Here is a 19,091-nt window from a genome sequence, read left to right as displayed (position 1 = left end):
ATAGATGCTCTGTATTTAACTGGAAATGATGGCTAAGGATATGTGCTGTGGGCTGGAAGAAAATTTTATAATGAAGAAATGTTTTGAGCCGAAACCGGTTTGGCTCAGTGGATAGAGTGTCAGTCTGCAGACTGAAAGGTCCCAGGTTCGATTCCGGTCAAGGGCATGTACCTTGGTTGTGGGCACATCCCCAGTGGGGGTGTGCATGAGGCAGCTGGTCGATGTTTCTCTCTCATTGATGTTTCTAACTTTCTATCCCTCTCCTTTCCTCTCAGTAAGAAATCAATAAGATATATATTTTTTAAAAAGAAATGTTTTGAAAAGTAAATAAAGACAAGTTAGAAATACCTCTACCTTTCAAGTTGGTCACTAGACAACATATTAAAGTGAACGTTTTCTTTGGGAGTAAGAAGAGCAGCATTTTGTCAACGTGTTCATGCCTTTCACATGCTGTAAATATACAGATTTTGTAATATAGAAATCTGTACCTGAAACCTATATGATCATGTTGACCAATGTCACTTCAATAAATGTAATAAAAAGATAAAAAATAACTATGCCTTTAGTAATGCTAATGTTGTATCTAGTTTTGAATAAGGCATGAGGTCTGTTCTTTCTGGGACCCTATGACTTTTGCTACAATATTCTAATCAGAAAGATGCCAGCCATCGAAGGAGTGACAATTTAAAAAACAATTCATTTTATAATTTTTAACACATTTCATTGTGATTGCTTGAATTTCTTTGCAACTACTGGATTTTGGAAGAATTCCCCCCACACACACACAGTTTCTCCCTCTCTCTCTCTCTCTCTCTCTCTCTCTCTCTCTCTCTCTCTCTCTCTCTCATTTTCACTCTCTTTTGATATGACCTGTGTCTTTGAGTTTAATGCATTAATAAAAATGTATCTAAGAGAAATGCACAAAATGGAAAATAATGCTAATACTAAGGTGATATCTACATTAGTAAGTAATTTTGCCCACACAGTATGTTAATTTGTGACTTCATGTTTAAAATACCACATGATACTTTTTATTGATATTCCAGTTTTTTTTCACTCTCCCCCTTCCCCATCTCCAATTCATGTTCAAATTGTCCTTAGGTTGGTCTTCCTAGAACAAAACTGATTATCTCACTTCTCACATCTCAATCTCCTGTTAGTTCACCCCCCTGGAATAAGAGAATAGAGTTGAAAGGCTCAAAACCCATCGTTTTGTATATGAGTAAGCTGAAGCTCAGGGCTTTGAAGTGATTTACTTGACGACACTGAGTTTGGGAATGACAGTGCAGGAACCCTAATCCAGTACTTTCTGTGCCACACAGGTGGGTTTCCTGTCCTACACCTGTGCACCTCAAACTTTAACTTGTATGCAAATGATTTGGGGAACTTGTTAAAATGCAGACTCTGATTCAGGTCTGGGTTTGGGCAGAAAAATCTGTGTTTCTAAAAAGGTTCCAGGACATCCTACTACTGGTCTGGAGACCACTATCAGAGTAGCAAGGATTGAAGAACTGTCATGTTCTTAGAATGGCTTTCAACCTATTTTGAAGTCTAAGCCTGTCTTTCACTGACTTGTATGAAAACCTTAATCTAGATATAGAGACTATGTGCTCAATTACTGAATACCTTTTGAGTGTTTTGACTTTAATTTTTGTATTTATTCATTCCTTCTGCTTCCTTTTGTATCTTTGCAGTTCAATGTCTACTTTAAAAAATATATCAAATTTAAATTTCAACTTCTCTAAGAAGACTTCCTCATGATAAAATGATTTTCCTGCCTCTTATCATCTCTATCATTTCTCAGGAGCTTAATTGGTCTATGTAAAAAAAACAAAACCAAAAACATTTTCATTGAATAGAAGAATAAAACAAATGTATGAATGAATAAAATAAAGAATGAGGTACATCAAGTTGTAGGAGAAGAGAACAGAAATTTCTGAGCTCTGTGAAAAATCTCAGAATTAATAAAGGGTTTTTCTCCTTTTCTTTTACTCCACCTTATGATGAAAATACTTGAAGGCCAATTGTAGAAAATAAAATTTGGGAAGCTATGTCATAGGTCAAGGGTCATCAGTATTTCTGTAGTCTCATATAGTAAATATTTTAGGCTTTGTGGGCTATATGGTTTCTAGGGCAACTACTCACCTCTGCTGTTGCAACAGGAAAGCAGCCATTGGCAATACACAAACAAATGATACTTCATTTACAAAAACAGACACCAGCCAGATTTGAACTGCCAGTAGTGTTTTATAGATGCTATATTGTCTAGTATCCTACCTGAGTCCCCTTCACAGTCTTCAGCAAAGTCTCCATTGCTAATATTTCATTTTCTTATTGGTTTTATTTGGGGTGGGGAGTGGGGTGGGAGGAGAACCAGAAGGGATGCCAAAAGGTGAGCCATAGTGGATGTGGTAGACAAAATGGCCAGAGAATGAGAGGACAGCAGACATTAAGGTTACATCAAGGTGTGGTGAGAAGATTAGGGCTGCCTGGCACTTCTGTTATCAATTTGCACATTTAATTTCCTAGTCCTATCCTTTTAAGACAGGGTTTTCAAATCCCTCTTTGTGTTAAAGTCACCAGTCCCAGAAATTCTTTTCAATTGGTAGAGCAATGGTGGGCAAACTCATTAGTCAACAGAGGCAAATATCAACAATACAACGATTGAAATTTCTCTTGAGAGTCAATTTTTTTAAACTTAAACTTCTTCTAACACCACTTCTTCAAAATAGACTCGCTCAGGCCGTGGTATTTTGTGGAAGAGCCACACTCAAGGGGACAAAGAGTCTCATGTGGCTCAGGAGCCGTGGTTTGCCGACCACTGGTTTAGAGATAACCCAGACATTAAAAAAATTTTGAAGTTTTCAAGTGACCCTTAAATATGCAACTAAGATTGAGAATTAAAAAAGAAAATCTAATCTATATAGTGCATGTTATGATTAACAAAGAGAAAAAGTATATACAGATAAGACTTTTTCTTCTTTCTGTTTTCTATTTCTTCTCTTTCTTAATTTTTCTCCCTCCCTTCCTTCTTCCTCCCTCCCTCCTTCTCCCTTTCTCCCTCCCTTCCTCCCTTCCTTCCTCCCTTCCTTCCTTCCTTCCTTCCTTCCTTCCTTCCTTCCTTCCTTCCTTCCTTCCTTCTTTCCTGCCTCCCTCCCTCCCTCCCTCCCTTCCTCTTTCTTTCTTCTTTCTTTCTTTCTTTCTTTCTTTCTTTCTTTCTTTCTTTCTTTCTTTCTTTCTTTCTTTCTTTCTTTCTTCTTCTTTCATCAATGAGACAATTTTGAGCTATTGTTCTGACAGTTTTTACTGTATAAGCTCTCAATACCTGTATTGAGTTCCTAACAAAGAAAGAATGCCATTAAACTTATTAATCAATATGGACAGATAAATCTAAATTATTATAATTTACTTAGTTCTTGATAATTAAAGAACATTTATAGATAATATGAAATTAGTAGCAATATATGTGCATTTGATTTGACAATTATATGAATATATATGTCTACATTATGTTTAAATAGACATTTTTTTCCCCCTGAGTCAGTAAATTTCTCAGGAATCATCTTTTTTTTTTTTTTTTTTTTTAATGATTTTATTATAGACCAAGTTTTTAGACCGTGTGTTATTTTGAAAGAAAAAGGGGCAATGAGAAGATATATCCACATGTAATACCTTAATCAATAAAAAGTTTAAAAAAATGATAAAAAGTAAAATAAATAAAAATCCTATTTCCTTTGAGGGGGGGGAAAGGTGCTGTAAACATGTAGGCATGTTTTAAATGAATATTCTTTTATTTATTTATTTTTTTATCCTCTTCCACCTCCATCCACTCTACTCCCCGCTGCAATCATCATACTTGTCTGTGTTCATGAGTTCTTCCTCATTTTTTCTTTTTTGCTCAATTCCTCCACACACCTTCTCTCCAATACCTCAGTAAAATTTATAGAAAATTTAGGGAAAAGATCAGGAGAAATTGAGAAAATAAAAGGTAAATTGTGTGAAGTTAGGATCCATTGGTTGTAAGGATTCATTAATGGATTGACTCACTGATATCAGACAAAGATTGATTAACTCTGGGATGCTAAGGCATTGGGATGGGGTGATAGATAGAAGTTCTTCTAAAATTGGAGAGAAAATTAGAAAAATAATCTAAGTCCTTAATTTAGCATAACATTACTGGTTGGCTATTTAAAATATCTTAAATAATTAAGAGTTTATCATAAACATACATGCACAGCTATATTTCTATTACAATGATTATTAGAGAGATGACTTCTCAATATAGTTAATTGTATCTATATGTACACAAGGGCACTGTTTTTTGAACCCACTTCTCTACATAAGAATAGAAAGCCTTTAATAGAAAAAAAGAGATATATACACCTACAAGATATAAATATACTATTGTTACTATTACAGAGTAAAATCTGTCCTAACCAGTAGTCCCATTAAGATAGATACTATGCTCAAATATTTCAGCTAGGTGATTTTATTTATTTCAGTATCATTGTGGTATAATTGATATTAAAAAAATTGAATATATTTAAATTTTGCAATTTGATAAGCTTTAGCTGAAATCATCCCCACAATCAAGGAAATGAGAATATGCATCACCCCCTCCCCAAATTTCCTCATGTCCTTTTGTAATATGTCTTCTCACCACACTTCTCAGTAGCAACACTTTTTTTTTGTCACTTTAGATTATAATTGTCTAGCTTCTTTGTCTTAGCATGATTATTTTGAGATTTGTCTTTGTTACTGCACGTGTCAAAAGTTCATTATTCTTTCTTGCTGAGTAGTATTCATTGTAAGCAAGGTGCATAATAATTTGTTTATATTTTCCTTTAAGGTCATTTTGTTTACTTATTATTTTAAAAATATTTTTTATTAATTTAAAGAAAAAGGAAGGGAGAGGGTGAGAGAGAGAACCATACAGGTGAGAGAGAAACATCCATCAGTTGCCTCCCATACACATCCCTACTAGGAATGGAACCAGTAACCTGGGCATGTGCTCTGAGTTAGAATCAAACCAGGGATGATGCCAATCAACTGAGCCATACCGGCCAGGGCATTTCTGTTAAAGGACATTTTGATTTCCCATTTTTTATAATTGCAAAAACTTCTAGGAATATTTGTTTAAATGGCTTTGTATAGACATATTAGAAGCTCAAAGCATGAAGATTTGTGCAAGAATGGGCCTTCCTTCCCCTGGCTGCTGGCACTTTCTTTCTGTTCCAGTCCCAGAGCAGTCTCTTTCTGCTCTGGCCCCACTTTCCCATGCTGTCCTGAGGCCCTGAGCCACTGGGGTGGTGTAGAACACCTGTGTAATCACCATGGCAATGATGCAAGCATCCAACCCCCCGCCACTTGGTACCTGTGTATGCAAATTAACCCACCAGCTTTGTTGGGTTAATTTGCATACCCATTCCTGATTGGCTGGTGGGTGTTGCAAAGGTATGATCAATTTGCATCTTTCTCTTTTATTAGTGTAGATGCTTTTATTCTTCAGGTTAAAGTTTAGAAGTGGAATGCTGAATGTTTACCAGTGGCATGCTTAACTTTTTAAAAACCTGTAGAACTCTTTTCCAAAGATGTGGTACTATTTATATAGGCAAATGTAATGTACCATCAGCAGTGTATGAGAGTTCCAGTTTCTCACATCTTCAACAATACTTTGTATGGTCAGTATTTTTAGTGTTAGCCATTTTAATTATGATGCAGTTATATTTCAGTGGAACTTCATGGAAGTGATTTTAAAGTGAAATGGGCAGGTAATAAAAAATGTTTAGTCTTCTATTTCTTTTCCTGCCCTGTCCTAGACCTTTTATGTTGAACATCTAGTAAAAAATAGTAACACGCCCCCCCCACCCCCGTTTTATAATGGTCAAAAGAGTTCATTCACCTTTCCTCTTTGACTCTTGCACACAATTGTGTGTCCTTAAAGAACGAACAAAAATTAGGTGTAATCTGGAGGCAACATAAAATTAGGCCCATGTAATTAATCATATATGCTTCACTGAATTATAATGACTTTGTGGACAGGAAAACATTTTCAGTGAGGCAGACTTGTTTCCATGAAGTCCTTACCATTTGGGGGGATAGAAAGAAGTTCTTTCATTTAGCTTCAAGCATACTCAATCATACCTACTCTTCTTTTCTTGGGCATATTGTATTGAATATGTAGTGAATTGTATTGTTATACTGCTATGGTAATATATTAAAATATAAGGATAAAGAGATCAGTAGGTCACCTGGCCAAATTTTTAAAAATGCTGTTATTGCCAGGACCAGTTTGGCTCAGTGAATAGAGTGTCGGCCTGCGAACTGAAAGGTCCCAGGTTCGATTCCGGGCAAAGGCATGTACCTTGGTTGCGGGCACATCCCCAGTAGGGGGTGTGCAAGAGGCAGCTGATCAATGATTCTCTCTCATTGACATTTCTAACTCTATCCCTCTCTCTTCCTCTCTGTGAAAAATCAATAAAACATATTTTTAAAAATGCTGTTATTAATATTCAAGCTAAGGAACAGAATTAGCTGCATAAAATCCAACATCACAGTAGACATTTACAAATAGTGAATAGTGGCAGCTCTCCTGAGCTTCATAAAAAATTATTCCTCCCAAATCAAGTAAAAGACTTGAAGATAGCTATATAATCTTGAGAAATAATTTCCAGGAGAAACAAAGGAAAACAATTTACTAGTGTCACCATTAGGGAAAGTAGCTATAATATTGTATGTACTCACCAAATAAAAATAGTAGCCAATAAAACTATTACAAATCCCTAGCACATGCAGGTTTATAGGAAACATTATTTTTTTTCTTTATTGATTAAGGTATTACATATGTGTCCTTATCCCCCCATTGACCCTCTCCCCCCCAACCCTCCACCCATGCCCTCACAGAACATCACTTTTTAATCCAATTTTCTGTTTTTATTGAAGGTAATATTACACACCTACTATTTTATTCAACTACTGAGGAGCTGAGATTAAGTCTTTATGATACTTTCTTTGTGCACATTTCCCATAAGTCATTCCAATCTACCCTTATTTAGCATAAAGGGGAAATTGGGAAATCCTCTAGTCAACCTCCACCCTTTAGGATATTATTACTGAATTAGATGTCATATAGTGGACATTATGACTTCTGAGAGTCTAATCTAAATCTAATCTAAGTGTCTAATCTTGGTCAAGATGATGGTCTTGATGATAGTGATGATGAAGTTGATGATAAGGATGAAGAAGTTAATGATGATATTGATGATAATAATACCACTAATGATAATGGCAGCTAACATTTTCAGAGTGTCTACTCTGGGCCAGCACTCAGCTAAGTGCTTTGCAATGCATTGTCTCATTTAATCTTTGCAAAACCTTGTCAGGTTGGTCCCATTACTTTCTCCCTTTTGCAAAGAAGTTCAGTGAAATAAATCACACAGACAGTATATCACTCTGCAAACTCTCTCCATTCTCATCTTGTCTGTTACTAAACACACACACATACACACACACACGGAGACTTCCTGCTAATAATTTTTATTAGCAGAAATATTGGAGGACAGACAACGTACAATTTGATGGAGGAAGAGCTCAAAAGCTCTCAACCTGGATAACAATCAGTTAATGGATGTAGATATCAGGACTAGGAGAGCAAGCTCTTCAAGCAGCAGATCATTATGCAGCAGCTCAGCATGTTTATTAATCATTGTGCACAATTAAAATGCCATTTCATCCCTCTAATTAAAACAAGTAGTTCCCTGAGGCTAGCACCTGAACTAATGAAGCCTGGTTGCCTAAGGATCTTACTCAGGAAAGGGAATTAAACAGTGGAGGTAGCCGTATGTTTACTGAGTAGCCCAGACAACGTCAAACTGTATATGACATCATGAGGGAGTGGACCAGTTAAGAGTGTGATTTGAAAGAGCCAGGGACACTTCTGTTTATGAGGAAAGGCTGGGTGTAAATGTTGAATTGTTTTCATTTTGGAATTGGTCAGTCCCATTTTTTTTTTATTTGCCCTCCTGTATACTTAACAATTAAATCTGCATTATCTTTCTTCTTGGTAATTGGAGCAGGAGGAAGCAGTTCTAGGGATTTTAGGTTGGCATCTAGGTATTTGGGAGGCTGCTGGGGTTTCTGCAATGGTTTGATTCTACAAATAAAAGGGAATATAGACAGGTTATCAAATCACAACCTAAAACAGGAGAAAGATGAATGAGCTAGATGAAGGAAAAATGAAGATTCAGTCCCAATTCAATGACCCTGAGCAAGACTTTCAGTTCTATTTTATAAAATAAGAACTGACATAGTTACTCATCAAAGTGTTCTCCTAGTTCTAAAATTCTGTGGCTTTGGGAGAATTTGTGATGAACAAAACAGCTCAAACAGTTTTCATTGCATCCTAATACCTCTACAAATTTAGCTGAATGAAGGCATACTTACTTATTCTTTTAACTTATGTTTGGTTTTCTACCATATCTTTTATGTCTGACGTTATGCCTTGCATATAGCAGTTATTCAATTAACTATCTTTACAAAATACAAATCAGGGTTTAACCTGATCAAAGAAGCTCGGTGGTCTCAGCGCTCTGCTCCTGAATATGTGATACTACCCAGAGAAGAAACACCCTACCTAGGGTTCTGCATGACTCATTTGGGAATGGCAAACCTGGGGATTAGGAGAGTTGTTTTCACTCCCAGGTAGCCTTGCCAACTCAATTTCCTACAATTCTGTGCTTGAAAGGTATGGGTTCACGTTGCCTCTACTTGCACTAAGCATCTAGTCATGGTTCATTCTTCCCCTGCTTTGCCTGTTATTCTATTGGCCCTCATGATTCCCTGATGTTCCAGGGAAATATTTATGCCTAGAAGTTTGAAAAACTTCACAGTATTCATTCTCAATTTCCTCCAATAGTCTTTTACAAGGCTTTTGTGTAGTCAACTCTCTTATTTCCTTTTAGCAACTGAAGAAAGATGGCTGTCTAGCATACAAGTAGGTTTTTTTGTTTTGTTTTATTTTATTTTGGGTTGAACAGAACCAGTAACATATATTGTACATGCCCATGATGAGTTATTTTTTTTTTAAAAAAAACAGTGTGGTCTGCAGGTTCTAGAGTGTTATTATGATTTAAGTTATTATCTCTGTACTTTCTTTATAACCATACAACTGGCTTCGATGTCTTTATTTTAAACAAAGTAAAAAGACAACAATGAAGTGGTAGGAGCCATATGAAGAGAAAACAAGTCAGTTATAGAAAAATATTAGGACCTAAATTTTCTCACACTTTCTTCCTATTCTTAGGGGCAGGAGGAAATTGCAGGTCTTAGGGTCTGAGAATCTAAGGGTTTTAATATTTCTTATTTGGGGTGATTATTTATATGTTGAACCTAATTTTTTATTTTAAAACTGAAGCTCAGTTTCTCTTGTATGTCATAGTAGGAAATATAACTTGGTCAATAAGACATCTAGAAACTAGCAAAAATCAGCCAATAAGTCAGATTAAGTGGCATGATAATTGGGTTTCCTAGCAGTTTTTGGTATTAAAACAAGTTAATCAACCATAAAACACAAACTCATCAGAATCCAGGGTCTTATTCAATTAACTTCTGGCCTCAAACACTTAAGTATTTTTTTTTTCCTTTCTTTCAAATCATTATGTCATATTTTGCCAAGAGAGAAAGGATTTCTGGAGTGGGAAATTCCAAAGATGGAATAAGAGCCAATTCTTTTAAAGTATATTATTTTATCCATAATTATTATTTTTAGTAAAAATGAAAACAAAATTTTTCTTCTTGCCCAGAAGGGAGATAAAATCTTAAATTTACAAGTTCAAGCAGAGGAACTTAAATTGTATAGTGTTTCTTTTTTGTTTGTTTGAAGCAACCCTTATATCCTTATATAATATTTACTGTAAAACACTGGATAAACTAGAAACTTGGGAGGCAAAATATCTATTAATATAATACCACCAACACATGATTTTGTGCCATGCTTATTTCAAATTGATTTACAACTTCTTAATATCTTTTATTGGTATTAAGGTCATAGATTTCTAGTCAAACTACGTAAGTGTAAACCTTTACTAGTCCCCAAATCAGAGCTATAGCTTTAGCTTCCTTGGATGCGAGCCTTTGGAAATGAAACACAAACCTGCATGTTGCCAAATTACGCAGAAGAGGGCCTTTTTTGCTTTTGTTTTGTCAGACAAAACTGGGTTAAAATCCCATATGCCACATATCTAGTTATCCTATATAATAAAGAGGTAATATACTAATTTGTGCATTATGGTGTTTGAGTCACCACCAGTCCAGGGGTTGCGCGCACACAGGAGCTGGGGATCAAGAAGGGGCGGGGACTTCCACCCCCAGCGGAGGCCCGCCCAGGCCCGCCCAGCACTGAGGTGAAGCTGCCTGCCTGCCCGCCTGCATCCCTGGCCAGGGACCTGACACTGCCTGCCCGTGTCCTTGACCTGGGACATGGCGCTGCCTGCGTGCCTTGTCCCCCCAGTGCAGAGCTGCTTAGGTGTCTCGGGGAACTTTGCAACTGACCCAAGGAGAAAATCGTGAGGGGAGTGGCCAGGAGCTGAGGATTCCCAGCTCTTTAGTCACTTGATTACAGCCCCGCTTGGGATGCGAGGTGGCTGTCCATTCAGCTGAGAGGTGAGGGAGCTGAGCTCTGGTTGGTCCGAGGGTTGAGTGTCCACCATGAGAAGGAAAAAACGAAGGGAGGGACCCGGAGGAAGGGAGGACAATCGAAGGAAATGTGTCTAGACTTTCCCCAGTCCTCTCTCTCTTTTCACTGCCTACAAAAGCCCCAGGTCCGGTCACAGTTCTGTCTCCACCTGTTCTCCAACCACAGAGGAAAGAAAGACGAATGAGTCCTGCTGCCTCCAAAAAATTTCTATATACCTGATCGGCCAGTCAACTCCCGCAAAGGGAAGTCAGACTGCGGCTTAGGGAGTGGGCCTAAGCCATCAATAGGACATCCTGTGAGGACTCCCAGACTGTGAACGGGGGCAGGCTGGGCTGAGGGACCCCCTCCCTGCTGCACAAATTTTCGTGCACCAGGCCTCTAGTTTAATATATATATGTGTTGTAGTTTCTAGCTCTAAGATTCTTGGTAGGTAAATCCACAGAAAATTGGATGAAGAAAGTGAAATGTTGAGTTATTAAATGGAATGCTGGTTTAGCTCAGATCTTTAGTCTCCAAGATCAATTTTTCCCCCCTATTATACCAATACTCAGAAGTCAATTGCATTTTCAACTGAGCATGGAAATTATATCATTATAAAAATAGCTTTAATAATTCACCTTTCTGAATCAATACACTTGGGTAGTTTCCTCCCACCTGGATTTTGGACTTAAGTCATATGACTTCCTTTGGTCAATGGCACCATAGTAAGCATTACACAATTAAAGAATGTTTGTCCAATGGAGCCTTGCCCGTTCTTGCTGCACTTTGGAATCCTGAACTTGACATATGAAGAAACTTTGGCTTGCCTACTCTATAGCAAGAGAAATGTACCCAGATCATCCCTGATGTCCCAGTTGATTTCAAGAAAACCACAAGACATGTGGGTAAGGCCATCCTAGGTCATTCAATTCCAACTGAGACAACCCAGACCAGAATTACCCAATTGAGTCACATATTTTGTTTATTGTTTAAGCCTTTAACTATTGGAGTTATAAAACAACATATTTATTTCCACAAATTAGATAAACTGATGTTCAAAGTTTATCATCTGAGAATTACCTGGGCAACTTTTTAAAGAAAAAAATCTCAGACTTGTGGTCACCCAGACCTACTAAATTAGTGCTTTTGTGTCAAGAGCTAGGGGGTTGCATTTTTAACAAGCTATTCCATGACCCTTGTATTTACTAAAATTTGAATGAAATCAGTATATTAGTTTCCTTAATGTATCATATATTCTCACATAAATATCTTTTATTAGTTTGTTAAGTTACTGGAAATTAATTTTTAAACAATTATAAAAGAAAAGGAATCACTGAAAGTTTTATTTTTTGTTTTGTTTGTTTATTTTGCACAGTGTCATTATCTGTAGTCTCCATGGATTTATAGCCTAAGAAGAAACCAAACTCTTAAAAAACAAACATAAACACTGAACAACAAGGTTCTTAAAATTAACGAGTGTAATTTAAATATTTACCTTCATACTGAGGTTAATTTACTAGTGAAAAAGAGAACTGAAATGGAGAAATGGAGGATAAATGAAGGGAGAAATAGTAGGTATGAATCTTCTGCACGAGAGGGAGGGGAGATGTAATCACTGATGAGTGTGTTGTGTCCTAAAGTAGAGTACAGACAGGAATAAATAGAGGGGAGGAGGGTTAACAAGAAAAATAAGTTAAACTTGCTAAGATACGACCCCAACATAGCTTAACGTTAATACCTACTGTAGCCGTCTCACATTTCTTCAGTGAATTTATACAGTATCAAAGAGACAGCACGATTCATGAAGCATAAAAGAACACTACAATGCTTGCTAAAGTACTGGTGTCTCCTATCCAAATGAAAGAGGAGCTGTGCCAACTCCAAGCGAATGAGGGTTCCAGTTACACCATGAGCTCAATTAAGAGAAAATCAACTGGCTCATTATTATACACAAGGACATTCATTCTTTTGAGTGAGGAAAATGATTGCAACTTGAATAGGAAAGCCACAAACCACTAATCAGGATATCTCAGGTTTGACCTATTCAAGTATATTCCAAATTACCCAATTAGCTGGATTGCCAATAAGTTCCTTGTAGCAGTTCTATTGGCATTGATGATACCATAATCAGTTGTCTTAATCAAGCTTTTGAAAACAAAAATGATGGGCTGAATATAGTCATAACAAAGACTGGGAAATTAGAGCAACCAGGTCACTGCTGTTAGGTCACTCAACATTCTGCTCTGGCACCTGTCCCCTGAGGACTGTGTGAGTTTTATTTGGGTTGGTTTTGTCTTGCCACCCACCCTCCCATCCTCAGACTATCCTCCTATTTCCCAATCTTCCAGTCTTTAGTGTTGGCACCATTGCTAACTGATTGTCATCTACAGACCTGTTCCTGGTCCTGATCTCATTGGCCTTTTTAAAGCCATATTTTGGTAGCCTGGATTCTTAACCCTCCTGTTTGCTATCCACTAACTTATGCTGGGCTTATAATCTATAAACATCAGAGGATGAAAAATGAGGAGACTTCCCCATTTAGATTTTTCTGATGATGACTTCATATCAATATGTGCCTAGCACATAGCACATATTTACAAATGCTTGATGAATGAATCAGAAATAAATGGGAAAAATGATAGTTTAGGTCAGACATAGAACTGTTCCAATAAATGTAAGACATGGACTTTAAAATAGGTCTGACTATAGTAAATGCGGACCTTGTCTGTCATACTCATTTTCTCCAGAGCCTAGAATAATGTCTGGAAGAGCATTTATGCTTAAGAAATATTATCTGAAAGGAAGGAAGAAAGAAAGGAAGGAAGGAAGGAAGGAAGGAAGGAAGGAAGGAAGGAAGGAAGGAAGGAAGAAAGGAAGGAAGGAAGGAAGAAATGAAGGAAATTGGTGATTTTCCTCCCCTCCCCCCAGCTCCATTCTGATAGAAATCACAAAGAAGGCTGAGTTTCAGATGTGGATGAAGGCCAGGGTGATGATAAAGGAACAGCCACAAACTGCAGAGTAGGGGACAAGAATTCAGCATTCACTGGAACCTGGAGTCAAATACCATAAAATTTTAAACCCATAGAAATCAAGATAGTCTTGCAGAGATCATTGGCCTTTCTTCTGCCTAAGGAGTGGGACTTTAAATAACTTCTGTGAAGAGGTTAAGGCACAGGAACACTACAACTGAGCCATAAATTAATTAAAATAACAATAATCATATTGTTGGAACAAGAAGGCTGACTTGTTGGTTGACTGTGGACAGGTTGAAGAAAGATTGAAAGAGATTATATTGAGGCTAGTCTTTTAAAATAATGATTGACAAATATGAATATAAAATTTTAAGACATAGTCTCTGTGTGTTTGATTCCCCTAGAAGCAGATCCCAAGACAGGCCTTCAAATATGAGTGGTTTATTTGAAGGGTGGACCCTGGAAATCTGATAGGGCTGTGGGGAAAGGAATCAGGGACGGGAAGGAAGCCAATGAAAGTGCAGTGCCAAGTCAGTTAATCTGACAGCAAATGGAGGTCAGAGTATCCAGACAATTGGTGGACAGTATAGGACATTCCCCAGAGTTATTTTAACTAAAGTGACAAGAAGCTGGGACTTTCTCCCCCCGCCCCCCCCACCCTCCAACTTTCTGGCATTGATTGAAGGACTGCATTTATGGATATTAACTTTCTTTCCTTGTCCTACAGGTAGGGCAAGCATGCTACCTGTCAAAAAATATCCCTGGTCAGACAATCACAGAATCCACTATAGCCTCTGATTACAGTGCCAAAAAACTAAAACCAATTTAGCATCAGCAAAACTAGATTCTGATTTTGCTTTGCAACTGCTTCCCCTTCCCTCCATCTCCAACTAGGGCTCTAGAACAGTGTTTCCCAAACTTTTGACATATGTGTACCCCTTCTATAATTTTTGTAATGCTGAATACCCCTCATACTCATGAGAACGTAGAATTAGGCACAGCTAAGCACAGTGCAGTGCACATCCCCACCAAACTCTTCCTGTACTCCTGGGGGTACTCGTACCACACTTTGGGAAACACTGCTCTAGAAGAACAAAAGAGAGTTAAAGAACGCATTGTTCCTTTTGTTCTTGCTCAACTAAGACCTGAAGCAGAGTTGGATTACTACCATGGAGCAGAGTGGTTGGATTTCACATGTCAGGCCAATAGGCAAAGTTTTCATGAGGCAACACTTTCACTGATGCTCTTCTCTCCTCCTTCCCATGACCTGCACAGAATAGACAGTGCTCAATTCTCTAGACCCCGAAGTTATTGCTTGATTCTCTTTGAAGAGTTTTCTGAAACTGCTTCCATATCCTGAAATCCAATCCTTCTGCTCAAATTACTGGTAACAGAGCTATTATGCTGTGAACTACTTAAGGACAAAGTCTGATTTATTTGTATCAACTTTATATTCTTTCCTGCCTTTAGCATTGCACCTGGTGTTTAATATGTGCTTTAAAGTGTTGGTTGGAGGGAGAGATAAATGATGAATGAGTGAAGAAGGGAATGACATATCCTTATCCCCTAGGCCTATAATATTCTGTTACTAGCACTGAGGGTCAGTTACTAGCACCATCCAAATCCTCTTTCATTTTTTTTTTTTCAAGCCATTCAACTTTCCCCAAAATAAGACACCTTCTCTTCCCAAAGACATCTTAAGATATTACTGCTTAGGACACTGACTCTTGCACAACTGTATCTTGAACCCCAACTTCCAATCTCCCTCCTCCCACATTTCATTGTTCAGCTCTTTATTTGCTCATTTGTTTTTCCTAATCCTTTGGTATTCAGATACTTTAAGGGAGGCAGGGCACTCATTTATAATAACTTCTAGTCAATCTATTATTATACCCAATTTCAGGGATTTTTTTTTTTCATTTAAAAAGATAATGCCAATATTTACCTAAAATATGCTAGTGCCAAATTTTCAAAAGAAGCATGGCATCTATTTGAAAGTAGGCTTCTGCCTGTGCCCTAATTCTGCTACACTATCACCTTCTTCCCTCTCCTGTGGCAGAGTTTGGGCACAGGCAAGTGGCTTTCCTGCTCTATCAACTGAGAGTAATTTCTATTTCTCCACATTTATTTACCTAACTTATTCCCTCATTTCCTAACAAGACAGGACCTAGTTTGAAGATTTAAGCTCTCAAGTTAAGTAATTAAGACTATGGTGTGAATCTTAAATTGTTCCTAACATCAGATATCTCTATCTATGTGGCAATTCCTGCCAGAGAACACTATACCATCAAGAAAATGGTATGGAGATTCCTGGAAAAATTAAAAGTAGAACAACCAGATGACCTTGCATACAGGCATGCACCTATACCTACAATGGAATATTACTCCACCACGAAGAGGAATGAAATCTTACCACTTGCAACATGGATGGGCCTAGAGAGTATTGTGCTAAGTGAAATAAGTAAGGCAGAGAAAGAAAAATACTATATAATTTCACTTACATGTGGAATCTAAAGAACAAAACAAAGCAACAAATTAAATAAAACAGAAGCAAACCCATAGATACAGAGAGAAAAAAACCCTAATGGTTGTCAAAGTGGGGGTGGAGTGGGAGGGTGGTCAGAAAAAGTGAAGTGGACTAAGGATTATAAACTGCCAGTTATAAAAACAGCCATGGGGATGTAAAGTACAGCATAGGGAATATGGTCAATAATATCGTACTACCTATGTATGATGGTTATGAGACTTGTGATCACTTTGTAAGGTATAGCTATGTCTAATCACTATTTTGTACACCAGAATTATAATATTGTATGTCAACATAATTAAAAAAACAATTTAACAAAAAAGAAAGGCCCACAACCACAGAATAAGTCTGAAAATGGTAGTGAGTAAGCTGCGGAGGGAGCAGGATTTTAATCAAAGGTACCATATAAGTACCAGAGAATAGTCCCAAAGTGAGTGAAAATAACCCCAAAGTTCTGGATACATATATGAAAAGAAAATGAGAGAAATAAGCCTCAGGCCTCTAGCATGAAAATACAAGTTTTGGGGTCAGAAAGCTTAGGTTTGCAAGCATGAAAAGGAATCCTTATACAAACAACTTGAGGATGGCAGGACGGACAACAATAGCAAGCAAGATAGACAGATAATGCTCACTGATGGGAGGGCTTGAGGCAGGGGTGGCAGAAGCTGATGTGCAGAGGCTTAGGGTTCTGGGAAGCAGAAGAGTTATACCACAAGCAAAGAAACAGATTTCCCTAGAAAGATGCTGGTGATCTATCCTGATTTTAGTGAATCATTTTATGTAAGGCTTCACAAAATCTTACTTGCAAATTTAATTTAAATTGGCTTGGATATGAGAACTGTTGCATGTATTGAAATGTAATAATAAATGGAACAGGGCAACAATAAAAGACTATATATCATGGGGAAGGGAAATTTTTTTAGTGCAGAGCTTGATGGCCTGGTGTTTTGTTTGATCTAATTTAACGTCTTCATTAATGATCTGCAGGAGAGAGTAAACAATAATGCATTAGCTAAACCTGCACATTTAAATTGAAAAGCAAACTCTAATGGAAGCTGAGAAATGATGGAAAGGAATATTAAGAAATTAGAAATTTGATCAGGAAATAAAATAAAAGTTTAATGGAAAGAAAAATATGTACATATGCCAAAGTATCATTTTAAAATCACTGTAAACAGAAATTCTCTTTTAGAAGAAATTCTACAAGACAATCTGAAGCAATATTGGAAAAGATTTTACAAGAGCATAGGGCAGGAAAGCACATAGCCTGATATGGCCATGTAGAGCAATAAAATATCCATTTGGTATGAAACAGGGGAAATCTAATTTTTCCCTATCCCAACTCTTCCAGACTTTCATCTCTCTGTCCTGCACACACACACACAGACACACACACACACACACACACACACACACACACACACACACATTTCCTGTGAGGAAGTAAAAAAAAATTAAAGGGTTGGGATTTTTTTTTTTATTAACTTCTATTTTTACTAGCTACTGCTACTGTTGAAAAAAATTTACACTGGATATAGTCTTTAGAAGTGAAGTTTAGGGAATTTGATTAAAAAAATAACAAGTCAAAATTAAGTTTCTCAAATGAACTGAATGCTACCAAACATGCTACATTTTCATGAATCTTTCTCTTTTTATATAAGCCAGTGTTTCTCAAACATTTTTATTTCAGACTTCTTTACACTCTTGTAATTTTTGAGTTTTGCTTTACATAGGTTATAGCTATCGATATTTGTCATATTAGAAATTAAAACTGAGAAAATTTCAAAGTACATGTCATTTTATTTAAAATAATAATAAACATAGTGTACAATCATATGAGGTATTTTATGAAAAATAATTATATTTTCCAAATAAAATAATTACTGAAAAGTGGCATTGTTTTACATTTTTGCAAATCCCTTTAATGTTCTTCTTAATAGAAGACAAATGAATTTTCAAATACGCTTCTGCATTCAACCTGCTAGATATGTTGTCTTTGCTGAAATAGATGAAGAAAATCCAGCCTTGCACAGATATGTAGTTGAAAGAGAAAGAATAATGCAGACCATCCGAAAGAGTCTTAGAAACCCACGGTCAGGGTCTTCATTCCAAACTTTGAGACTCCTACTAGAGGTGAAAGATTAATTATATCACTGAGGGTTCATATGCTAGTATGTTGAGATGAATCCTCTTAGTAAAGATCTTATTTTTAACTCCAGTTGCACAGAAGAAAAACCTTTGATAACATGGAAGATTTGAATATTTGAGATCTAACATCTATGGTTTAATAAAGCCACTACTGCATGAAATTAGATCAGAGGGTATATTCAAAAATTATAAATAACTAGAAAAAGCTCTTGGGTTTACCAGCCTGGATGAAATTCAATATATTATACAAGTTCACATACATTATTACTAACAGAAGCTCTAGAAAACCATTTCTAATGCTGAGTGTTTGATTTTAATTAGAAGAATTATGAAGGCTACAAAACTTGAAAGTCACCCAAGGATAATCTCTGGAACATAAACCATCAAAATTTTGAAGATTAAGTTGTGTTACTGAAGGAAGTCCAAAGACAAACAATAACACTTCTGTAAAATGATAAGCTAAGAAATGCTTTAAAATGGTTCCAAGTCAGCCCATTGGGTCACCTTTCACATTGAATTGGTCAATGAGTTTGGCAAATATTTTTACTGTGCTGATCACTAGTTTGAATGATTTGACCAAATAGTTGTTTTGGCATTCTCTATAATATTACCAAGGTATTCGACATGCAATTCTGATTATGCAACTACTTTGCTTGCTCAAATTTCTTCAAAGACCTCTCTTTGTGATGTGTCCAAAACTCACAGAGGGGGATTTATTAAAAATGCAGAACAGGATCCCAGTGCCCACCCCTGGCTACTGAACTAGATTTGG

Source organism: Pipistrellus kuhlii, unplaced genomic scaffold (assembly GCF_014108245.1).
Source record: "Pipistrellus kuhlii isolate mPipKuh1 unplaced genomic scaffold, mPipKuh1.p scaffold_m20_p_13, whole genome shotgun sequence".
In the NCBI taxonomy this organism is placed as follows: Eukaryota; Metazoa; Chordata; class Mammalia; order Chiroptera; family Vespertilionidae; genus Pipistrellus; species Pipistrellus kuhlii.
Note: the sequence above shows the minus strand (reverse complement) of the source record.